This window comes from Bidens hawaiensis, unplaced genomic scaffold (assembly GCF_021521415.1).
Source record: "Bidens hawaiensis isolate Kalapana, Puna unplaced genomic scaffold, B.hawaiensis_p1.1 tig00002735_1, whole genome shotgun sequence".
Classification (NCBI taxonomy): domain Eukaryota; kingdom Viridiplantae; phylum Streptophyta; class Magnoliopsida; order Asterales; family Asteraceae; genus Bidens; species Bidens hawaiensis.
The window spans coordinates 1,916,579-1,920,211 of record NW_027491147.1 but is presented as its reverse complement, the minus strand read 5'-3'; the positions used below and the strand labels follow the sequence as shown (position 1 = coordinate 1,920,211).

The window sequence follows — 3,633 nt, the reverse complement described above, 5'->3', positions numbered from 1 at the left end:
CAAAACCTTTTTACCACATAACATACTAGTAACGTCTGCAAGAACAAAACCCATCCTAAAAATGATGAAACCTATTACAATCTCTCAACACAATCTCCCTCCCAACATTCTTGGAAACAAATTTCGCCATCTCATGACACTCACCGCACATTTTAACATTCTTACTCACCCGTATAACCCTGCCAGCCGGCAACTTCAGTAACCCGAAACCTATAGCTAACATCTCACTATGCCCACAACCATCACCCTCTTTCGCCACACCATCATCTTTACCAACTAATCCTAACCTTAACCTACCCAAAACCCCATCTTTCTTCATCTCCATCCTCACATTATCAATTAAAGATTCAATCTTTTTCGCCTCCGGATAATCTTTATTTCCCGAAACAAACATATTAACTTTCCCCTTAATCTCTATCCAACTAAACCCTTTATAATTTCTTGTTATTCCATCTTTTAATGTCTTTACTTCTTCCCATTTTTCTGCTTCTGAATATATATTAGCCAAAAGTAAATAATATTCCATATTTTCCGGTTCTAGTTCAAATATTCTTTCTGCAACTGTTTCAGCTAGCTTCACATCATGATGAAATCTACAACCACAAAGTAACGCGCCCCATATCGTGACATCCGGTTTAATACTCATTTTGTTAATAAACTTATACGCTTCCGATAATTTTCCGCCTCCACAAAGAAGATCCACCATACAACCATAATGTTCCATCTTAGGTTCAATCTTGTACTCGCTAACCATAATGTTGTAAAATGTCCAACCTTCTTGAACCAAACCCGCGTGACTACACGCGTGTAATATAGAACTAAACGAAGCCTGATTAAGTTTGATACGTTTTTGATCCATCTTTTTAAAAGTGGATAAAGCTTCATGACTGAATCCGTGCATGCAGTATCCAGCGATCATGACCGTCCACGTGACTAGATTCTTATCAACCATTTGATCAAATAGTGATTTTGCTAGAAACAACTGGCCACATTTGACATACATGTCGATAAGTGCGTTGACCAAGTACTGATCTGAAGTCAACCCTTTTCTCAAAACGTGCCCGTGAATCTCACGACCCTTGTTTAAAGCTGCCAGGCTGGCACAGGCGGGGAGTATGCACGTCATGGTTACACTATCGGGTGTGATTTCGTGATGCATTTTTGTGAATAGATCGAGTGCTTCGTTTGGAAGACGGTTTTTTGAGTAACCGCCGATGATTGTATTCCATGAGACAATATCTTTAAAGGGTGTGTTTGAGAAAACATTATATGCATCCTCCATGCTTCCACATTTAGCATACATGTCCATTAAAGCATTAGAAACCGGTAAAGATTCGATTTTGTTTTCTTTAATGTAATTATGCACTTCTTCCCCTTTCGTTAATGACCCGTTTGAAGCACACGCGTGCAAGATGCTAGTGACAGTAAACGTATCCGGTTTCACACCTTCGTTTTTCATTTCAATAAATAAACTAATCGCATCATTAAACTTACCGTCTCGTGTGTATCCAGCAATCATTGATGTCCAAGAAACAACACTTCTCTCACTCATGTTGTTAAACACTTTTAGTGCAGAATCCATATCACCACATTTCGAGTACATATCAATTAGCGTGTTGTTAAACTTAATATTCGTGTCGAACCCACATTTCATCGCGTAAGCATGAACCATTCGACCCAAACTAAGCTCACCCGTGTTAGCACACGCTGCAACAACAATAACCATGGTACTCAAATCAACACTTATATCCGAGCCAATCATCTGTTCAAACACCTCAAACCCTTTCTCAGCAAGACCATTTACCACAAACCCACTTATCATACTATTCCAACTTATCACATCTCTCTCAGGCAATTCAACAAACACCTGGCGTGCACCACCAACACGTCCAATCCTAAAATAAAACGCAATCATCGAATTCACAACAATATTATCCAACCCAAACCCTGATTTCACAACAAACCCATGAACCATTTCCCCTAAACCCCCATCCCCGATCGCACCCACGCACTTAAACAAACACGAAAACGTATACGAATCCGGTTGAACGCCATTTTCCACCATCAATTCAAACAAACACACACTCTCTTCATACTCTTTAACCTTCATATATCCATTCATCATAAAGTTCCACACAAACACATTCTTAATAACATAATTATCCAATATTATTCTCCCTTGTGCCACATCACCACATGTTACATACATAAACACAAGCTTTGAACCCACAACAGAATCAATCTCAACTCCATTTGAAACCATCAGATTATGAATCTTTTTGCCGTGAATTAAACTCTTTGATTCGGCGCAAAGCTGGAGTATGTCACAATATGTGTTAATATTAATAATGGGTTTTTGACTTTGAGAGCTGTAAACCAAATCCATGGCTTTTTGAAGATGACCCAGTTTGCAGAATCTTTGAATTTCAGCATTTTGGTTTGTAATTTGGTGATTTAGTGATAAATGGGGCGAATTTTTGTAGTATTGGAGCGTGAAAGTTTTATATTTTGGTGTAATTGCAAGGAGATTGATGTGGGTTTGGTTATTAAGAGCATGTTGGATGTTTGATTTAGGATGAAGTTGTAGGCTTGAAGTGGTTGTTTGGAGATTTTGAGGATGAAAATTTTTATATTCTTTTGTTTTTAGTTCATATAATTTAAACTTTGGGCTAATGATAAAGAGAATTCTCAGGAGCTTATATATTTAGTTGACTTCTAGTCACTCTAGGTATATGAATTTCTGAGATCATTTATCAAACGAGCTGAATGTTATGGGTGTGCAAGAAACCGAATAAACCAATTTAAAACCAAAATATTAAAAAATTTAAATCGAAATAAAAAAAGAAGGTTTAGTTTTATGTTTTTTAAAACCTGAACTAACGGTTCGGTTTTGGTTTTGCATGTAATAATAAAAAAAAGAAAACGAACCGAACTGAATTTCTAGATTTTTGATTTTATTTTTTTATTTTAAAAGATTTTTTTTATAAATATGTAACTAAAATACTTTTGATCAAAATGTATAATAGTCTATTAGTTAACAATAAACAAAATTAGTTATAGCTACTTCATTATTTCGGCAAACTTTCTTTTCGACATAAAATATTCAATCTTAAATGGAAAAAACCGAAACCAAACTGAAGCCAAAACGAAAACCGAAACCGAACGGTTTAAAAAATTCAAAAACCGAAGTTTGGTTTTTGGTTGGTTTTAGCTCAAAACTGTACCGAACCGCACCACACACACCTATACTGGATGTTAAGCTAGAGTTGTTTTCTAAACAAACCATTTTGTCTTAAATTAATAACCTTGACGCTACCAATTAGGATATATCTTAAATAGTTAAATTCCGACTTGTTTACCAAATCACTCATTAACTCACCATAAGCATCGACTACCGGTTGAAGAAAGACGATGTCTCTAATAAGGTTTTCTCCGCCACTGATTTCTCCACTCGCCATCAAATTTAATCAGATACAATCCCTAAACGAAACCCTACCAAGAATCAAGATTTTGATTTTACCAGCAAGAATCAAATTTTTGATTTGGCTATTTTCTGATTATTATGATTTTTTGTTTGTTTCCAATTTGGGTATTTCTAAAATACCTTGCTTGTCTAGATTTGTCTAGATTTGG

General features: G+C 36.0%; 1 pseudogene; it reads right to left on the bottom strand.

Moving 5' to 3' along the window:
• On the bottom strand, positions 1-2,518 carry LOC143620889 (pentatricopeptide repeat-containing protein DOT4, chloroplastic pseudogene; annotated as a pseudogene).
• Positions 2,519-3,633: the final 1,115 nt, after the last annotated feature.